The sequence below is a fragment of the Anolis carolinensis genome, chromosome 2 (assembly GCF_035594765.1).
Source record: "Anolis carolinensis isolate JA03-04 chromosome 2, rAnoCar3.1.pri, whole genome shotgun sequence".
NCBI classification, from domain to species: Eukaryota; Metazoa; Chordata; class Lepidosauria; order Squamata; family Dactyloidae; genus Anolis; species Anolis carolinensis.
The window spans coordinates 154,103,526-154,125,355 of record NC_085842.1 but is presented as its reverse complement, the minus strand read 5'-3'; the positions used below and the strand labels follow the sequence as shown (position 1 = coordinate 154,125,355).

The window sequence follows — 21,830 nt, the reverse complement described above, 5'->3', positions numbered from 1 at the left end:
GTGGGCAATTTCAGGTTTTGAAGTATTTTATGTTTTGGAAATCCAAATAAGGTATGCTTAACCTAAACTTTAAAGCTGGAATTTCATAGTCAAAGGCAGCTAATTGCATACAATAATCTGCAAGGTGGGTATAGTCATGTATAACTGCAGCTTTCCCCCATACTCTTTTCCTTAAAAATGACAATTCAGCTCTGTCTGTCATCTAGCTCTAGCAATAGCATCTGTATTCACCCTCAAAACTATTTAAAACATTCAAATGTTTCTTTCATCTCCTAGTTGCCCAGGAAGGGCTGTTGGGTAGGTTTCTCTTCGTTTGAGAGTTCTTTTCAAACAAAGAGCAGGACTGGACAAAATAGGCCCCATTACAGTTATCCAGCAGGTGGGAAAGTCCAGTCAGCTCCCCCAAGAAAATATGGGTGTTATTATGTCTGACCTTATTTTCTCATGTGCAACCTTCCGAATGCTTTCAATAAATGCAAGCAAAGTTTCCAAGGAACTGTCTCAGGCTGAGCTGTTTGATAAGAACAATGTCATATTAAACATTCCACAGGACTCTGCCAAATGGCATTTGGTGAAACCAAATCTCCGTAAAATACCTGCTTTTATTAAAGTTGGCCAAGTTTTCGTCATAACACATTTTTGAACTGAGACAGATTTTGAAACTGGAACAGGATAAAATTCCAAATGCTCATTTTCTAATTTTCGAGTAATTGAAGTCAATTTTCTCTCAATGCATCTGAAGTAATACAAGTGTGTGTTAGGTTTGTTGGTCTACACATCAGAGCTTCAGACATGCTAAGGTTTCTTATTATCTGTGAGCAAATATGTATAATAGAGGTTATAGGAAATGTTCATGAACATAGATATTTGGTTCATAAAGTTTTTTCAAGTGTGGTTAACTTCATATACAAATGGCAAAAAGTAGATGATTTTACAAGAATGAGGTTTGTCTGCGTCCTTTTGTGGCTGCTCAGTCCTGCTGGAACCAGGGATGACATCACATAAAACAAAAATCATGTTACAGGAGTGGCTGGACCCTGGAATTATCAATTCCCCAAATGAAGCTAAAATATGCTTTAGTGAATTAAGTCATTACAATTCATTTGAAATTATCAGGGCATGTGCCGTTTTCACATTCCACAAAACAGGAAGATCTGCTGCATCAAGAGAAGTGGTATTAACATTGAAGGAAATTCATTGTTTGCTTCTTTTCTGGAGCTTAAACTGAGCAGCAGAAAAACAATAATAAAATAACAAAAAGAAATTTAAAAAGTGAATTTTGGGGTGATAGGGGTGTGGTTTATGGGGAGTGATTTATTTGAAGACAGAAGCCCTGAAGCAGCAAGAGTTATTTCAGAATATCAAAACTTTTAGGCATGAAAAGTAGGTCTCTCCTCAGTCCCAGGCCTGCAAGCAAGGAAAAGGATTGGAATCTTTTGATGGGTGTTGGAGTGCTTTGTGAGTCTCTTACTTTGTGGGAGAGTGTAATATTAGTTTGGATTGTATAATTTATAACATTACTTAGGTAAAAGCTGCTATGCATTTCTTTCTAATCTTGCTCCTACAGTGCTTGGATATTTTATCCTGAAGCCAATCTTCCCTCCCTACCTCCCTTCCTGGTTTTCTCCCACTTTCTGTCTCTATCTACAGTTTTACTTCCCTGTCAACTCTGCCTCCTCTTTTTAATTGTACAAGTAAGAAGGGCAAAAAAGTATGGGCTTGTTGGAAACCAGATCATTAAACTGAATGATCCACAGACTGAATTTGTGACTATTTCAAAGACTGCTGCTCCTGAGTAGGAGCTGGGAGGCAGAAAAGATGCAGTGATTCAGTTATACACACAAATGTTTTGCCTATGCTCTGAGACTTTCAAAAATTTCAGATTAAGAAATTATCCACTCTTAATTCATGGACTGACCATTACTGCTATCCACTGACAATAGATAGTTACAGCCTTCTCTTGACCTGTCATTCTGAGGAGAGGCAGTTGTTGTCCACAAAACACACTTTTCTCCTGGTCTTTGGGGGGACAGCATGGGATCATCCATGCTCACAAGACCTACACTGAGAGCAATTGCCTTTCTTGTCCTCCAATCTGAAAACTGGCAGTAACATGTGAGGGTGGTCTATTCCAGCAGCAGTAATGAAGGACCTCATCACACTGAGGTCCGGAAGCCAGACAAAAGTGGGAGAATCTATGGGGCAGCATGGTGAATCCATGGGACAGTGGAGGAAACTGTCGTTCCATGCACCGCATTGTATGCAGTGCCCTCTTCCAGTCGCCCTTGTTCTGAATTCTTCTTCCCAGCATGCTTTCAACATAGAGCAAGCATGGAGCCACAGCAAAAGTAGCTCTACATCATGTGATGGGTTTTGGCAGACTCCGGAAGGCTCCATACTGGCTCCATGTGGAAAGCCTCCTATGACGGGGCAAAAGCCCCATGTGATGAGGTCCAAAATCTCAAGAAGAGGAAATTGAGAAATGAAAAAAAGGCAATGGAGACAGTATTGAGTGATCAACAAATGATTCCCTTTGCTCAGCTCTGGCCAGTCCAGTTATCATGGTACACCAATAGGCCAGCCTGACAATGGTGATAATTATTCATCTGCCATGCATCCAATGAAAAATAGCAGAAGGGTAAGGAATGCAGAAGATTCTATGTGCACATGCTCTTGAACTGAGTCTCATTTTATTTCTCTGTAAATCTCTCTGACATTTTGGAAACCTATTATCTGTTTGATCCTGATCCGGTGGACACCCTGTGTTATGCGGTGGTCTTTTTGTTACTCCAAATCAGATTCAGTATGTCCTCATATGCAGCCTGAATTAGATCCCAATAGTAGTTTACTGATATTCTGAGTTCCAGTTCAATCCAAGACATGACCAAGATAGGAATCAATAGGGAGTCTCAGTGCTGGTGTCATCTGATGTCTTTAAGGAATATAGCTTCATCTTGTAATCTTAGCCCATTACTAGTAAAAGAAATCTGTCATAATATTTAGGTATCAGGACCTCACCCAAACATCACCCAAACAATTGGGGGTGAAGAACTGCTTTCAATGGGGACAATGAGCATCACTACACTGCCCACCTTAATTATGATCTAAAAGATCCTTGAATCTAGAGAATCACGCTTTTGCTTCAACATAAATAATAATATTTCTTATATGTATTCTCTCTACCCCTCTTTTTTCCTCCTTCTGTCTAGAATTTTTAAAAAAATCAACATTGGCATTAAGAGGATGGTGGAGAAAGGCTTGGAGATACAAGAAATTTTGCTGCTGGGTTGCAGAAACATGTCTATAGTAAATTATGCAATATAGTTTGAAGTGGGAAAGATTGCGATTCCACCCTAAGTGATCCTGCTGTAGCTGTATGGCCCTTCCTACCACATTTTTTAAAAAGGAAAATGAAAAGGATGAAGGTGTGAATTCACCAACATGGGAAGCCTTAAAAAAGTGGAAATTGTTATTTGTTGATGCATGTTGGAAAAAGCCTTTAATGGTCAGTAGAGGATTCAAAGTATTTTTGTTTACTTTTAGAATACTTATCTGAACTGATGGATTCATTCCAAATATGCATGTTGTTAGTTTTGAATTAAAAAAATTGCTGAAGTGCTCTTTTTTGTTGTACAGGAGCCTATCCCCATTCTTTTCGTGTTATTTCTGCCTCTTGTACTAAATTTTCAGTTGAAAAAATAATATCCAGGACATATCTATTTTGTAAACATAGATATGCTGGTATATACATATAAAATTGTGTTGAAAGATTGATTTGTACTTTTTTGGACTTCAGTTCCCAGAATCCTCCAGCCAGTGTGTCCTCTAGCATACAAGGCAAATAGTCAAATACCTGTCTTTCTATGTTAGATTATGGACCCTTTTAGACATATCAAAGTCCTGAGAGAAATGAGGATGTAAAATCCCAATTCTTTTCAGGACTTTGTCCCCATTCCAACCCCCAAACCCTTGGTTTTTCTTCAGGGGGTGGCTATATGCCTTCCCAGGTCACCCAAAGATTGATCCAGCAGGGCATCCAGCCACCTTCCAGCCCCCCATTCCTTTCTCCAAAACTTTCCCTGTGGTGGATGTGCCAATGACATAGGTCCCTAAGAAGAGCTCTGTAGTTGTGTCAGAATGACGTTTCAGGTGGTTGTGAAGAGGGGAGGAGGAATTTTCCATCCTCTTCCCCCCACACACCTCCTGAAGCATCATTCTGATGTGACTACAGAGCTCTCCATAGGGGAATGCTGCAGGCCCTTTGGGTAAGTTTTGGAAAAGGGAATGGAGGTCTGGGAGGTGTCATCCTGCTCCTCCTGGCTTTTGGGAGCCCAAAGGAGTGGGATGGCTGTGGGGACCGACCCCTGGGACTGCACAAATAGTTCTGAGAATCTGTCCCCACAGGGCCCTTAGCTGTGAAAATCTGGACCTAAGGTCCGGATATTTACAGGTGTTTTTAAAACCTGGATTAAACCGAGTAAATTTAATTTACTTCAGGTTGAAACAGATTAGCCTGAAACATCATCTGGATGCCTCAAGCTAATCCATTTTTTAGCCTGAGCTTCAGGGTTGTGTAGAAGGGCCCACAGTCGATATTTTAAATTCTTCAATCTACAGCTTGAGGTGGCTTAATTTCGTAAGATTCTACAGAAGCTCTTGTAAATATTTTGGCACTTTGTAAGACTACTGCAGTGAAAGTCTTTTGTGACTTATATATTTGTTTTCTCCTTAGCTCTGTGTTTGCTTTGAGCAATTTTGAGCAAACACTTGTGTAATGCTGCCTTAATTTTAAAAGAGGATTTTAAAACACTAAAATCAGAAATTAGGAACAGGACAGAGTTGGGTAAAATATGATTTTTTCCTATTAAGTTTCTTTGTAAAATTTACTTCTAATATCTCTTTCAAATCAGAATGTTTTAAATCTATACTGAAGGAAAATGGCTAAGACTTGAATGTCATTGTGCTTGGATAGTATAGAACATGGTGATCAGATATTCTGAGTGCTAGATTTTAATACCGTCACACTTGCATAATGTCAAGTTGGATGATTCCAGTATTTTTTGTGATGCACAGAGAGCCTTTTTACACTGTGATTAACTACTGTGTTGTGTCCTATGGCATCTTGGGAGATTTGCAGTTTGGTCAAAAGGCTTTCTGGCTAAGGATTTTAATTGCAAATCTCAGTGTAATTAGAAGTGGAATAATAAAGCTATAACTATGGAAAACAAACAATGGCCCTATGACTAGAAACAATATAAATGTCAATTTTCCAAAAAAGCGATACCATGAATTTCAGTAACCACAGAGCCATTGCATAAATTTTCCATTCTTCAACAAAATCTTTTAACATATATCAAGCAAGAAATGCCAGATGTCCAAGCTGGGTTCAGGAAAGGAAGAGCCACTAAGGCTTATATTGCTAATTCAATAGAATTTCAACAGAAAATCAGTCTATTTTTATAGATCACAGATCATTGATTTATTTTAAAGAATTGTGTGTGCTATAATATTTTATTGCCCTGATGCAAAACATGTACTCGGATAAGGGGGTCAGACTAGGTCTTCTTTTTATCACCCTATCTGTTTAATTTTCATGCATATATAATACAGGATTTGATGTGGAAGAAGGAAGTGTGAAAACTGGAAAAAGAACTATCAAGATGTGCAGAAGATGCCATACTAGTAGCAAAAAATAGTACAGCTGATTAATTAGAATGGAGACTGCAATCATTGGCTCATTAATCAGAATACAGACTATAGTAAATCAAAAGAAAGCTAGAACTTGGAAAAACATCTGTGAAGCAACTAGACAAGACCCTGAAGTAAAAAAGACGTATCACTGAATACTAAAGTTAGAATTGCCCATGCCATCATATTTTCCATTTCTGTGGTTGTGAAAGCTGAAGGAAAGAAAATCAATTACTCTGAAACAAGGAACTGGGGAAGAGTTCTCCAAATATTGTGGACTGCTAAAAAGACAAATCAGTAGATCCAAAAGCAAATCAAGCTGAGTCCCTAAAGGTCAAGATGGCTAATCTGAGATTGCAATACTTTGGCAGTATCATGGGAAGACATGACTCACCAGAACAGACAATAATGCTTGGTAATGTAGAAGATATTATGAAAAACAGAAAGACTGCATTACCGAGGATGGACTCAGTCAGGAACTGGTTTGTGAGATCATCCATCATTTAAATATTGCAATGTATTATAGTGGCCACTATTGCAGTTTCAATCCATGGCTCTGTTGAAAATTTAAAGTGGAGGAAAGTATCTGGATGCAAGCACTGCTGCTGGTTAAGTTTAAGTCAAGGAACAAGTTTTTTTTTGTCTGGTGGCACCTTGTAAACTCATTAAATGTGAGGCCAGCCTGAAAAAAGTTGATTTATATTAATATTGAAACTTTGAAGAAAAGAATTCAATATCATCACATCTCAATTTAGATAATGTGTCTCAGAGTTCATTTCTAGTGTGAAGACTTCAATCAGTAATTCTTTTTACATGTGGAAAAACCAAGCCAAGATCCCTTCTTCTGACATAAAGTTTTCTTAAGACTGAACCACTTAAGAGTAAAAGCAGATGATCCTGCTGTGTCATATTATATTATATATGTCACATTATATAGAAAAAAAGAGAAAACACAAGCAAACGAAAACATTTTTATTGCATGCAGTGCATTACCTCAGCAGCAGATACGTTTCTCCCAGATATTCTACTTTATCATGTACTGGTGATCTTTTGTGGCAGAAAAGTATTGAAAAACATCACTGCCCTATGTGCAAACTGTAGTGGTACAAGTCCAGAACCCAACCATCTCATAAATCTAATTTCCCTTGACAGCTTCCTGTTTTAAAGAACAGAATGTTGAGGTCAGAAGGTGTGGCTTCCCAGAAGCCTGGGTCATTTAAGAAAAAAAAGGGCCAAAAATTAAGCACTATAATTTTTTTCTTTTAAAATGTTGAATTTTTACTCTGTTTATACATTCTGGCTGTATCACACCCAATGCATAAGTAGACCAAAGATGGAAAGGAAGCGAGAGGGCAGGTCTACTGTGAAATCACCCTTCAGACTCACGTTTGTCTGGTCAAGTAAAGATTTATTCAACAACAACAAAAAATTGCCATTTTTTGAGGTTATTATTACAGCAGCCTTCTCTGGATGGGATGTGAAAATGTGCAGCTGCTATTTTCAAGCAGGGCAGACACCCAGCTAGTGGCCTTCACTCCCGCCGCTGCTATTCCTTAAAATCACAGGGTCCAGAAATATTGTATTAACATCAGACTCAAAGAATAACAAGCAGAACTTCCCAGCATTTTGCTAGATTTCCTTGCCAGATAAGTTTCCTCCTCGTAATTATGTGGTCAAATGTTGGTACTAGAGATAAATATGTCAATAAATGAAATAAGACAAATCCTCCTACAAGTTAGCAAGGATATCAAGGACAACCAAAAGAGTTCTGATTGAGGAAGGCTATGGCAATGCTACTGTGAGTAAATGAGGGAACTGGTATATCCTGGCCGAAAAGTACATTAACCCCTTTGCATCACAGACCAATCTCAGTTAAAGTCTTACAGCTTTTATCTAATCAGACGCTGTGAGGGCGATCACATGGGGGGAAGTGTGGAGCATGCGTGGTGCGCACAGCTTCCCCCCATAGATTGGGCAATACAGGAAGCATCCTGTGTTGCCAGGGTGGTAGCGCATGCCAGTTCCACCCTCTGCACCCACGGAGCCAGCACAATGCCATTTGATGTGAGCTGGCTGGCTCAGTGGGTGATTGGGGCTAGATCGGCGTTTGCCGCCAAATCTAGCCCCATATGATGAGATATGTAAACAAATGCCATTTTATTCAGAAAGTAAGTCCTATTCAGTGTGGTTTTCTCTTGAATTCTGCACAAGAAGTGTATTTTATGGCATAATTCGATGAATATCTTCATAGAAATGGAAGTAAACCCCACAGAGTACAGAAAACAATGGACTAAAATATATAGGAATATTTATGAGCCATTAAAACATCTCAGTCAAAGAACTGTGAAACTACATATTTTGGACTTTGTTGTGAAAATTTGATAAAACAAGGTTACACACACACACCACTTTTGAACAAAATACAATATTCTTTATGGAGGGGGATTTGTTGTTTTATGCAAGAAAAGTTTTTTGAGCAAGGGAAAACATCCCGTATACATTTTTAAAATCTTAACCTGTAAGTGAAACTTTACTTGGTCTACACAGTGGAGCTTTCGTGGGGTTTTCTTGATAAGATTTATGTACAGGAGGCTTCCGTTGCCTTTCTCTGAGAGAGGGTGATTGCAATTTGCAATCTCTTATCCCAGATTATCTGGCAGTGTGGATTTGTATAATCCAGTTTAAAGCGGAAAGACTGGGATCAGATCTTGGGATACAGGGCCTGTCTGGAAGGTTCCTATGTATGCACTTGTGTGGAGAGAGGAAGGAAAGAAGGGCTTTCTTAATGCAGCCACTGTATTTCTTAAATGAATCAGACACAGATTATGCTTAACTGCTTACCTCTAACTTTAATTTACAGTGTGTAGTGGGGTAGTGACAGTAATGTTGTCATCATTCTCTCTCTCCTTACTCTGTAACAATTGAGTCTAGTTTTAATGTCCTCATTTTGACTGCGATGGCAAGCCAAGTTTTGCCTGCCTGTCTTTCCACTCACCACTCAGCAAAACACCCCACGATAAAATAAGATGTTAAAAAAGGAAAAGCATGCCAGCAGATGCCAACTCTTTCCCACTTCTCTCTGTCTCTCTCTCTTTGCAATGTATTCTTTTTAATAATAATTTTTCAAACTGAGAAAGAAATCCAAGGAATATACATTTTCTACAGCCACAACCAGCTTGTTCAAAATGGTGTCAGAATTCAAGAACATGACAAGGAAAATACAGCTGGAGCAGAGGGAACAAACCACACATCGAGTAGGAAATATTGCATTCCTATACAGTTTTCAGGCATGCAAACTATCAGCCACATTAAGGAATGTGGGAGAACCCTTGATGTTACCCAGATAGGCAGCTTATTTGAGACAGACTCATCTGATTTTCCAGGCTCTGAGAAACTTAACCCTCAGAACTCCTTTGGGGGCCATACATCCTGATTGTCGCAGCTAATGGCTCGTGAAATGGCCTTGGTTTGGCAGCAGGATTGGAACCTGGGGGTTATATGAAAGTCCTTGTGTGCAGCTCATGGCCACAGAAGCAGGCATCCAAAGGTTCTTAGTTACTGATTTTTATGAAAAACAACCCTCTGCCAAATGAAAATCAGAGCAAACCACATGACGGCCAGCCATTATAGCTGTTTTTGTTTTCCAGTTCTGAAATGCAAGGAAGAGTGGGATTTCCATTACACAAATCATAACTTAGCAGAGACACTGCTTAAAATGCCTGAGCTATTTCATTAAAATTCTTAGAAAAAGAAGCAATTCACCACATTTTCCCAAGTGTTAGAAAGTTAGAAAGACTTTAGAAAACATCAGAGCAGTACAGTTGCACTGTAGAACTTTGCACATACACGTGAATGAAAATAAATTTAGGGGTCCACTGGATTTTAAATTTCCCCAGTGTTCCAACACAGTATCAAAATAATGTAAAATGTTTAGTTGGAGAGGAAGCTTGCTGAAAACCAGAACCGCCTCCACTATTAGGTAGAAAATAGCAATCATTTCAGATGGCAAATGCTGTGTTTATCTGTGCATGGTGTGTTATAGTAAAAACAGTCCCTTGGTTTTTCCTTGTGAACATTTTCCTCACAACTGGCCTATGCAGAAATGGGACAGAAGAGACTTGCTGACCAATCAATGAAGTAAAGAGACTGCACAAAATATACCGGTTGAAATATGGACCACTTTATTTTAATTGTTATCTAAAGTTTTATGTCAGCCAGCAGAAGGACACCTTTGCAAAGAAAAGAGGCTTATGCCTCATCCAAACGTCCTACAACTGGTAGAGCTTTGAGTTAGGATTGCACTAGGATTGCAAAAAGTCCATCATAGCCCTGAGTGGCAATAAACATTGCTTTTCTATTTTTATTTTTACTATTATTATGAAAGCTTTTTCTTTGCTTTCAGTTTTTATATGGTTCTATGTATAGTTGTTCTTGGAATGGAAAGATAGCTCCAATGTGTTTGAATACGCATAAGTGCATAGACATTCTTGGTGACTCCACTAAAGTACCTTTGGGACTAACCAATTTATTATGACGTGTTAATAAAAATTGCCATGTTAGTGATGAAGGTACAGCCTTCTTTGCTTAATTGTAAGCTATCAAATATTAATTTAGATGTTGTCACTTACACTTAGCTTCAGTGTTCATTAATATTTTAAATGCAGTTTTCAGAATCAAGAGTAACATGGCAGGGAAATAAAAAGGGAAATAAAATCACACTCTCCACCTTTGCTGCTATTTCCCTAAAATAGTTTTAAAAAATAGTCCAATTTATTGAAGCCAGAAAAGCCGTCTGTGAAACTTCAGCAGGTTTTCTTCACAGCTGGCCATGCCTGTACAACTTCAGACAAAGGACTTCCGTCTTTATCTGCTGCTTACTGAGATGTCTCATTCAGCTGTAGATAAAAGGGGAAAATGGGCTTTGAAATCTAACCATTAGGGTGTCAAAGACATCAGCATGCAAATGCCAAATATAAACAAATTCAAGATGAAATCTATGGGCTGAGTTTTGATGCCAGACAGTATTTGCTTTTCCAGGGAACAGGAGCAGGGAAATATACTTTCTAAAGTTCTTGGATCTCTTTCATTTCTATACATACAGTAACTCTGTAAGGAGATGCTCAGATATTATTCTGGCAAACAACAGAGTGTCCATAACAAAACCGATATGTTTTTTATGTTACAAACAAAAGGAGAGAGCACAATTGCTTGAAAATATGCAGAAACCATTGCCTTTAATTTAGGGCCATGGCTTCCATGGCAGGCCTTAGCTTCAGTAACTCTCATTTTAAAAATCAAATATCTGGATAATAATTAAACTTTCTTAAATTGACTTTGGTCTTTCATTTTTCATGAACTTCTAGAATACACTGTTACAGCATGTATACTGTTACTGCACTGGGGTGCATTGGGGTGCACTGGAGGGGGGATAATTGAAAAATTCAGTTCCTCTGAAATTCTACTAGGACTACATGGATGCATGTCTCAGATCAATAATGAGTTTGGAAAGTTCTTCCCCAGTAAATTCTGCTGCCTCTGTCCTCCGTTTCAAACAATGAGGCTGGCAGCGCAGCATTTTGGTGACGCTGCGCAGCTGCAGGAAGGGAGAAAGGGGAAGGGCTGATGATGGAGGCAGCAGAATTTACTGGGGAAGAACTTTCCAAACTCATTTATCGATCTGAGACGTGCCTAGATTTCAATGAGGACTACATGAGATGTCGTATTTGGATGTGGCTTTCAGCTGCATATGGTAAATGTTTTCTCCTATACTTTGTTCATTTTTAATTCCAAAACGTAAAGTACTTTCTGGATAGCCCTCATAGCTTGAGATCTTCATAGTTTCAAGCTCTTTATATTTCTATTCTAGTCCACATCAGACTACTTACTCAATTTTTCCTATAGACTAATGTGCACCAAATATTCCTTTCATCAAGATTATGGATTGTTCTTAGATCTACTGGTTACCATTTCTACTATTTCCTTTTTTTCCCCTTTTTTTTAAAGCATTTATAACCTTTTATAATGATGAATGGGGCACATCTATGCTGGCCATGAAGACATGTATGTGCTGACTCTGTTGTGGATATCAGCTATATCCATTAATCATCAAATAAATCTTCAACCCTGTGACTTCATAGTGATCATCCTCAAATCTGCTTTTGTGTGATGATTCTTGTCAGGCCCTGATCTATGGCAAGTGGTTTCTGCCACTTGCTGAGATGGCAAGCGTGGGCTGATGCTTAGAATTTGCCACTGACTTATACATTGTATGTACATATTTATGTAAAAATTAGTCAGTCAAGCTAAGCTACTCAATTTGTTTCAGCAATGACATATTGCATTCAGTAGTGTTGCAGCAGAGAGACAGAAAAGGACCAAAGCCAATAGAATTATACATTGGTAGTTTTTATTCTAGTTGGTCTCTCAAGACTCTAACTTTGAGAACCTTTTTCTGCATTTGCTTCCCCACCCCTATCCTTTTCTTTTTAGAATCATGTCTTTAGGATTGAAAGCATGAGGATAGACACCCTTTCCACTAAATATTATTTAGATAAGCAAGTATCACTGTTTCTCATTCAATTGAAACATGTGGGGAACATTTCATGGGCAGGTGATGCATTTGTAAGATAACATTACCTTCTTTCAGATAAGCTATTCATGCATGACCACATACAAATATAGATCCTTTCACATGCAGAAATTGGAGGTTGGAACCTCCAGAAGTAGTAATTGACTTTTTAAACTGTCTGCAGGGCTCCCTGAACCTTTTGAAATCAAAAAGTACATTTTTTCCCAAACAGAAATGGACATCTGTCTTCGTCCATTGTAGTTATTGTTTTTTGGTGTTGGTGTTGGTATTGAAATGATGCATTGGCAAGTCACAGGGCAAAGAGGAGTCATGGGGCAAAGAACAGACCTGCTGAACTTGTCCATGCCTTTATTAAATAATCTCATATAATAAAAGGTTGCAAGACCATCAACCCTTTCCTAGTAAAAGACAATTTTGGTAAGGGTAGACCAATAATCTCATAGCATAAGGAAGTTCCATATCTCCAAAGTCAGTAGCTAAAACTAAGAGCTACTTTGCATTATTTAAATTGCTGACACCCCCCCTCCCGACACACACACATAATTTTCTTCAACTTCCCTGCCTACCTTTCCATTTCACTTTATCTCCTATTTAATATGAAAGGGTGCTGTCACCTGAGAAGTTCTATATACTCCAATGTTAGTGAAACAGAAGCCCACAGGCATTGTAGCAGGGCAGGAAATCTCCATATATTTGCTTCAGCATTCCATCAAGCAGCCTTGGCTTAACTAAGTTGCTGGCATTCTTAGTGCATCTACTGTCTGCCTGCTTGCATAGGGACAAAAGGCACAGCTACTTCCTATTAAGAGAGTTAATAACTTAATTAAAACCAAGTTCTAGGCTCTGCAGGATCTAGTTTGTCATCAAGAGGCCTTAAGTTGCCTTTTCCCTTTTAGTTTTGTTGATAATCTATGCCAGATATTTAATCATGGGACACCCTGATATAAGCTTCAAGCCTCCATAGCCAGCAGAAAGCTTGTCAAAATAAATTTTAACTTCTGACCGTGGTAGAAGACCCACTACAGGGTATTAAGAGAATCAAGCCTGTCAATCAGAGCTCACGCTTCTGGTTTATATTATTAATTCCAACTCTGGTGGCATGGTCTTGGGATAACAACCATCCTAAGCTATATTGGTCCAAGAAACACAAACCAAGAGTGGAATATATTTCTTGCAGGATGACGTACCAGTGTCCAGAGCTTGTTGGATTGGGACTCCTCTCCCCACCCCCGAAAAGTGAATGTTTTATTAGATTACTCCTGTTGCCAAAAGACACAGCTACTGTCTGGCTTCTGTTGCTGACTCCTTTCTTTCCTTTTTAAAGATATAGATACATTAGTTTCCCCCCCCCCCTCCTCTTCAAAACCAATTAGCACACATTCAGACTGGTTTCTCAATTTTATTTGCTCCTGCAAATTTTACTTACTTAAAAAAGAATCTTTTCCAGTTTTGAAATAGCACAGCCTTCCAAAGTGAAGCTTGCAAGATGGCATTTTATTACAATGCGAAAACAGCAGGAAGGATTCTGTGGAGAAAGAAGAGAAGCATGTTAATTGAAAGAGAGAAAAAAACCATTTTGGAACCTCCAGAAACCAGTGGCCCTAATAAAATAGGACAGTACAATGTTGTTGTATAACCTGGGTATCAAACTCAATTTTGCCTACAGAAGAAGAGAAGAAATGCAGAGCTTTCTTTTCCCTTTTCTTCATATGGCCATTTACAGAGACTAGGTCACTCAGTTTGCAATTTATCAGATCAAAATTTCATCACAACTCTGCTTTTGTCATCTCCTATTAATCAGGAATTGATATTATTTCAGTACAAGGGCTCCAGATTAAATGACATTGGTCAGATTTCTTCTACTGACCCTCTTTTCTTTCTATTGTGGGCTTCCTTAGTTCTGGGAGGCCCTGGCCAGATAAATTTTGGATCTAACGTTCCTTACATTTGCTGCCACTCAACTTAATGTTTCTATATGGGGCCTTATGGAAATAAAAATAATGTGTTATATATATATTTAAAGCTCAGGTTAGCCACGTATCCTGCTGCCCAATGATAGGCCAACCCTAGCAATGGAATGGTAGTGGTCCATCTCACAAGGTAGGTGATGGGGTCTTTGCAGGATTAGCAACTACTGATGAGTTTTAATTTCTAATCACAAGAGGTGACTTAATAATAGGAAGGTGGCAGACCAGCAACAGGATGCACACAACATCAAGCAATAGGACCATCACATTTGCTGGTTTGTCTTGTCCAGTGCTGGTTTGTCTTCCTCATGCAATAAAATCAGAAGAAGCTATTCACTGGTGCAAATGTATTTTTCCCTGTATAGATGAGATGTCCCATACTTAGAGCCCACCCATTTCATCAAAATCATGGAAATGGGAGATGCTATTTATTTTTCCTGAGGTCTCATACAGCACTTTTCCATAAATCTGTCAGGCCTAGGGTTAAGTAAAATGTTTATTTGTGTTCATTTTTAAAGAAAAAGAAAAAAAGAAAAAAAACATTTCTCTTCATTTAAAATTATTTAAAAATGATAAAAATGATAGCTATTCCCAACCCAACTTATTTCTAAGGTCCATTTTTGTTTTTGTTCTTAATTGCTTTTGTGCAACTTTTATCAAGCCAAATTAAAGTATTTTGTGTATTTGGAATTTCTTGAAAATTGAAGGGTTAGGGTTAATTGCCACAGCTTTCCAGTGGCCATTTTACAAAGTGCAAGTCCGTCTGTGTGTTTGTCTGTTAGGTATAGAATTTTTGAAAAACTGAAAGCAAGTGGTCTCTAAAACACTAATTGGCATTTCTGGTTGGCTTACTGTCGTCAAAAGAAATTTATTTATTTTGTCTTCTCAATTTACTTTTCCTCCTGTCTGAGTATTGTGCCTTTAGGAAGAAAAAAAAGCATATTTGCTCAAGTACAATTTTCTTACAAAGCATGCCAAGAATAAAGTGGATGAATGAAGTCTACAAAATATACTGGTAGCTCTTTCATATTTCTATAAAAAGTAATATTATTTCTGTAAAAAAGTAGAATGTGGATACAAGTAATTTAAAATAAGACTTGATAACTTCTCATTTTTAGTGTGAAAAGATATAAGTATTGCAGATCACCCTAAGAGACCAAACTGAGATAAATGTTGGGGGAGATAGCTAGGAATCAAGGGGATCCTTTCGCTGTTTGATTTTCTTGATTTCTGATATGGACTGATGGGATCCTGGAACAATAGATACATTGGCTTAAAATTTATCTCCTCCACACTGCTGGCCACTTTAAAACTTTGCAGCCCAGACTGGTAAAAACAGCTGAGAGAGGAGCCTCCATGATTCCCGGAGGCCTTCCACCGCAGAGTGGGGCCTACCAGCACCCCGCTGCCTGCGAGGGTGGTGCTGGAGGCCTACCATCATCCCCACTACCATTCTGGAGCCTATCATTGCCATAGCTCCACTGCTTTGGTGGTGGGCCTGTCACTCTGCTGCCGGTTTGAGGTCCTCCCTCATTCACTGTTGCTACCTGTGTGGGCGGCCCTAACACCACCGGAGTGGGGCTTGCCATCGCCTTGCTACCTATGCAGGGGGCAAGGGAGGCCTGCCATCAGTGGGCAGCTGCATCCTGCATCTGGGCTCCATCATCGCCCTGCTGCTAAGATCAACTGTGGCCTACTCATCCTGTGAGTGGCTGCATTGGGCTGCCTCTAACATTGGGCCTTTTCCATCATCATCCCCTCTGGCATCACCACTGCCGGGCTCAAACCAAAAAGTCCATCTTGAGGCCTCCTCCACCATCTCCCCCCAACTGTTGTGTTCCACCAATGGCTTTTTCCACCACCATTGTCATTGTTGCCTTTGGAGGAGACGCTGTGGCTTATCACCACCCAGTGTTTGAACTTTTATTAGCAAGCCATCCCCTTCCCCTCCCTGACCAAACAGACTGGTCTGGGCTAAATAGAGTTGATCATCTGGACACTTTTTTGGAAAATGTTTCATCAGCCCGTTGGGCATTCCCTAAGGACAATTGAGTGAGGGGGGGGGGTGGATTGGACTATTTTGGGGTGGGAGTGGAATGTATGTTACAATGATTTGAGGATGTTGAGATGCTATTTATCAGGGTTTTAGCCTGACTATAAGACCTGTAATTGTGCCTCAATGCAATGTACGTTTAAGCTCTAGCACCTTATATTATATTAACTTTGCTAAACAACCATCTTTTCCCTATGGAATATCAAGAAACACTTCTTGATTTTAATGTAGTAGTAGCAGGAGCAGTTATTTCTTGCTTTTTGTCACTTAGAGGAAATCCAAAGCAGCTAACAATTTTAAACACAATGCAATATACAATTCAAAACCTTAAAAACATACAAACACTAAAATTGGATTAAACATGGAAACTATGCAAACTAGTTAAAACCATTAAAAACCTATTAACATACTTTAAGGTGATAAAAAATGATAAATAATCATTGCCTCAGAAGCCCGATATATAAATAGAATAGATAGATAGACAGACAAACATTCTAATATGAGCTTTAATTACTTATGGTGCAGATAACATAGGTCCAGGATATTTTGCAGTGGCATAAATTATTATTTTTAACTTGAAGCAATTTATCAAACATCACATAGGTCTTTCTATTGGGGCATTTCTTCACATACAGGTTGAACATCCTTTATCCTGAATTGCAAAATCCGAAATACTTTTAAAATCCAAAATTGTCTGCATGGATGACTGAAATAGTGACACTTTTGCTTTTTGATGGTTCAGTGCACACAACTATTAAAATATTGTATAAAATCACTTTGAGTCTATACCACATTATGTACGTATACAAGAATTCTAAAATCTGAAAAAATCTGAAATCCGAAATACACATTTTTGGATAAAGGATACTCAACCTGTGTCTGCTTAGTTTGTTTTTAAATTGTTATCATCATCATTATCATTTAGTTTTCAATCCTTGTACAGATATGTCCAACGCACTGTTTGGGGGTTGTTCCTTTTTTCTTTTTTCCTTCCGGTGATTCTTCTTCTACATAGCAAGGAGGTACAAACATTGTCTCTTCCATGCCAGAAATAACTATTATACATTTAATTTAATTACTGAAAATAGGAAATAGTTGTTGCGGATTTTGCCCAAATTTACATGCTTCTTCATATTAAGAATAGGAAGCCCTTGATGCTTAAAAAATAGGAGAAAATGTCAGTTTTTCCCCACTCTAAACTCTACATGCCAACAAATTTAAATTATAGCAAAAGTGAGGGTTCTTTTCACTACTTTTTGATATTGGAAGTGGTAGCTCTGATGGGAGGGCAAGCTACTTTACGGAATTAACTACTACTTTAGTTATTCTGTCAGTTCAATGACGTTGAACTAAACTCTGTTTTCACGTTAAGGAGTAAGCCCTCATCAAACCAGTGAACACATATCTTTTTCATACACACACACACACACACACACACACACACACACACATGCATATACATATGCATACACACACCTTTCTGCCCTCTGTAGAATTCTTACTCAATAGAAAGAACCTGACGTGCAGCATGTCCAAACAGCATCCAATCAAGTATTGGGCTTAATGCCATTTGCTGAATCACAAATAATGCAGTGTGTGTTATTGCACTTGATATTTACATGGAGACTTTCATTTTAAGTACAAACACAGTGGGGCACAATCTGAGGTGAACTGAGTGTACCTCACCTGAAGATGCTGCATATTTGAGTCCCCTTGGGGAGAAAGGGTGGAATGTTGTTGTTGTTGTTGTATGATTATGATTATGATTATTGACATTGGGTTGTTCTAAACGAAGAAGTAAATTGATTTAACCACCCATTCATATTTTCAGTGCAGAAACATGACAGGAAATGGCTGATCAGAGAGATTTTTTAGATCTGTTTCTTGTTGTTTCAATCCGAAATACTTGTAAAATCCAAATCTTAATTTGTTTCAGTTTGATGTTTCATAAAAATCAGAATAAAAACTGCATGAGGGATGTAACTATTAGAACTCTGGGTAATACTGATAGAATCTGCAGTTTGACAAGATCTGGAAGACCACTTGCCCACCCTTTCTACTAAACTTGAGCAATTGGTTCTCTAGAGTGAGTCAAAATTCTCGGGTGCTCTGCATAAAAGTGATGAATTTCTGAAGTATATACATGCCCATATTCCTAGGTGTGGTGATATTCTGAAGCTTTGTCATCATATCCATGTTTTAGCAGGCCAACAAAACCAAGCTTCAAGGACATATGATTTGCAAATAGTATTTGAACTTCTTTCCTGTCTCTTCCAAAATTACCTCTGGGAGTAGCAGGACCAAAAGAAGGGCTCCACCACTGGGTCCTGGAAATTTTATTTTCCTTCTGGTAATGTAGCATTTCCCATCTCATATAGGGCTTGCAGATTATGACAGAAACAGTAGATGATGTATCTCAAGATGCTCACAAGATAGGCTGAAATGTGTCCAGTTTTTTTTAAAGCTATGTGTTCATTCTGAAAGTCTTATTTAAGAGGCTAAAAATAAAACTTCAGAAAATTCTGAACCCAGAGCTTCAGCACATTTAAACCAGGGGTGACATCTCTCCAGTAAATGATAAGTAAATGTGAAATAACCCCAATATGTAGCCATCTGTTGAATGTCTCAAGAGTTGATTCTTGTTTCCTCTGTGAATAATGTTGGAGGTTCACCAGTTTTGTATTAGTTTTTTTATTGATTTGTGACCAGAACTTTCATTTGTGTATGTAACCAGTGGCACTGTAGTGATGTGTGGGACTCTAAACATGCTTCCCATAACAGACCCTGATAAATAATCCTCACAATAGAAATCTTTACCATTTTAAAGCCCTTCTACATAGATCTAAACCCACAACCCAAACAACACCTCAGGTTAACCTGAATTAATCCAAAGTAAACTGGGATTTCCCAGCTTACTTCAGATTAATAAAACACCTCAATAGACCTTATTGAACAGTCCAAATCTGTTGAGGGAATTGACTGCTGGGACCTTGTTCCATGATCCCACAGGTCAATCCCCATTGCCATCCTGGCTCTTTGGGTTTTAAGAGCCTGAAGGATCAGGATGGCACCCTTGCCTTCCCCTCTCAGCTTCCTGTTTGCCCCCTAAACTTACAGGAGGGGTCTGGTTGCATTCTCAGGCCCCTCGAAGATGTGTTGGGAGTTTTCTTTGGTGGGCCTGAGCATGCAGCCAGGCCCCTGTGGTAAGTTTAGGGGGCAGACAGGAGGGGGGCTGGTTGACCCGGGAGAGCATGTAGCCATCCCCCTTCAAAAGCACGGGGATTTGGGCCAGCTTTCTGGCCTCAATCCCAATAGAAACTGGGACATAAAATTCCAGCTTTTCTCAGGATTTGGGCCTATGTAGAGGGGCCTTCAGTAGATCCCAGTTTGTGGAAAGGGACAGTGGTGAACAGAGAAGGATGCTTCAGCATGGTGTGTGTGTGTGTGGTGGAGGAACTTGGCATCTGTGAGTGCACATCATTCTTTTTGCTGAATGTGTTCAGCTAGAGCAAAATGACTCCTGCTTGGCAGCCTTTTCACTTTTAATGTGGAACCTTTTCACTCCCCCTTTTTACCCTTCTCTGTAGACATATGTCTGGTTATTATTCAGATACAAAGTCTACCTTTGAGTACATCAGTGGCAGTAAAATTATTTAGAAGGAAAATTATGCCAAGAGTATTCTTTCTGTAAAATTAGCTTCCCACTCTACCCCTGCCTCCAGATTATGAAAAATAAATACACCAAGCTGAATTGTCCTGTTTATTTAAGACACAGTTACAGCTAGACAAATCAGGCTACAGTCTCTGACCATGCCATTTAATGGAGAACACAATAAGCTCTGTGGTTGAAGGCCAAGGTACAACATCAAGCTATTCAAGTCATGTAAAAAAGTAGCAAAATTTGATTACTGGAATGCAAATAGCACTGGTAGACCGGGGGGGGGGGGACCCCAAACTACGTCAGGTATAAAATTTATTGGGAACCTGACACGCATGTGGTCACCTTTGTTTGTTTACCATAGTAATGTAGTTTGCTCAGTTTTGTAGGCTACAAACTACAAACCTTTGCTGTATAACTGGGAAGGCAAGCTGCATCTTCATGAAGCATTACTTTAAAAAGAAAGTTTGAAATATTTGCAAGCCAACAAGCAAGATATATAGAGCAAGAACTAGGCTATTTTAATTTCATCATTGCATGTAATTATTCTTAGAGAATACTATGCCATTGCACTTCCTCTTGGTTTGTTTCCTTCCTTTTCTACTTCAGTTGCATAGTAAATGTCAATATATTTTCATTTTTTTTCTTTTCAGTACTTCACTTAATACTACATACTAGAGATGTGCAATCCATAAAAAATGGTTCAAAAGTCATTTCAAAACTGGGGGCACTGGCACTTCGTTTCTAAAGTATTTCTAAAGTATACTTAGTGAAACTTTTTTTTAGTTCAAATTTAACGAATCAGATACAAGTTCCAATCTAATTTGAAATTTTGTGCAAGCCTAGTAATTGCACATGTGCATAATTACTGTAATTGGGGAAACTTCAGGGGCGCCTATCTCCCTAATTTTTAAAGCTATTGGGGTGTAACTTGCTACAATGGTAGAACACATTTACCCCTGTTAGCTCACCAAATGTCAGAACATTTCACTTATCCATGGATTTTTTGGCAAATTTTTAAAGTTTTTATAAACAATGTTTTAATAATAAAGACAATCTGTTCCTAGTTTCAAAGTGTAATTTCCTGTTTAATTATGTAGTCCTTACTTTGAAAGTAGTTGTTCTCCAGAAACTTTGCTTTTGTGGCAGAAACTTCACTAAATTGGTGGATACTCAACAAAGCAAAATGTGCTATAGGATGATAAGGCTCTTCCGCTTCCCAAACTAAATTTCCCAGATTTCTATGCTGTTCCCAAAATGCGCTGCTCCCTCTTTTCACCACTCCTAATGCTACAATTCTATTAATTTTATGAATGTCAAGGCAGGCAGGCATCCTTTTTGGCTTAATGACTTTTGCTTCCTTGCAGTGAATATGAAACTGACTTTGGGAGCCTTCTGAGATTTACAAAACCAAAAGTATGAAAAAGTATGGGGTAAGTTTTGATTCTAAATTATTTGGTGTGGGCCATGGAAACGTTTTGGATATGGCTTTAGATTTACAAAACATCTGATTTTCTTACGAATTCCAACTCTTCTGATTTTTTTTTTTGCACATGCCTACTACAGACACACAAAGCCTGTAAGGCAAAATGTTGCCTATGTTAACCGTTTTAAAATCCAATTGACTCTAGTGGGAAGAATTAAGCATGTCTTCAATTATCTGTCATTGAAAGGGCTGGCTTAATGTATTACAGATATGAGATGTCATGAAACTTTTAGTATTTATAAATAGAATCATACAATCATAGAATAAGAGTTGAAAGAGGGTTTTTTTAATACTCTGCTCTTTTGGAGATTTCCATAACATATTTCACAGAACCCCTAGTTGCATTTCTCCTGATGGTGATTTAATGTGTTTGCCACTCATGTATTTAA

The 21,830-nt window shown here is 38.6% G+C and overlaps 2 long non-coding RNA genes across 3 annotated transcripts in view; one reads left to right on the top strand and one right to left on the bottom strand.

Annotated features, from left to right (window-relative positions):
- Window positions 1-9,754: 9,754 nt before the first annotated feature.
- LOC134296304 (uncharacterized) overlaps window positions 9,755-21,830 on the bottom strand; it is a 34,761-nt gene continuing 22,685 nt past the window's right edge. The window contains exons 2-3 of the long non-coding RNA XR_010003001.1: window positions 13,704-13,802; window positions 9,755-10,583 (exon numbers count right to left, since the gene is read on the bottom strand). This is a non-coding gene — a long non-coding RNA (uncharacterized LOC134296304). The remainder of the gene's footprint in view (window positions 10,584-13,703; window positions 13,803-21,830) is intronic.
- LOC134296303 (uncharacterized) overlaps window positions 11,293-21,830 on the top strand; it is a 45,186-nt gene continuing 34,648 nt past the window's right edge. For both annotated transcript variants that reach the window (XR_010003000.1, XR_010002999.1), the window contains exons 1-2: window positions 11,293-11,437; window positions 21,323-21,388. This is a non-coding gene — a long non-coding RNA (uncharacterized LOC134296303). The remainder of the gene's footprint in view (window positions 11,438-21,322; window positions 21,389-21,830) is intronic.